Source organism: Crocuta crocuta, unplaced genomic scaffold, assembly GCF_008692635.1.
Source record: "Crocuta crocuta isolate KB4526 unplaced genomic scaffold, BGI_CrCroc_1.0 scaffold431, whole genome shotgun sequence".
NCBI lineage: Eukaryota > Metazoa > Chordata > Mammalia > Carnivora > Hyaenidae > Crocuta > Crocuta crocuta.
The window spans coordinates 4,527,086-4,527,374 of NW_027528859.1; positions in this window are offsets into that span (position 1 = coordinate 4,527,086).

Sequence of the window (289 nt, forward strand, 5' to 3'; positions counted from 1 at the left end):
AGTGTTTCTCGCGGTGGGAGAGGCCTTGTGACGTGACACCGTGGTCTTTAGGCTGGGTCCGCCTTCACCGGAGGGCGTGTGAATATTCTCCAGGGGGCGTGGACGAATAAAGTTTCCACAGAATTCTCCCATTTTATGCCCGGCTTCCTAACATTGATCTGCAGAGAAGTCGCTGGTCTTAACGGTTCTCATTTCGTCCTCCCCTTGCCTAGTGGCCCTTCTCTCGCCCATGAAATACAAGTATACTCTCGCCTCTCCAAATCTCACTAAAATGTGTTGGCACCAGGAA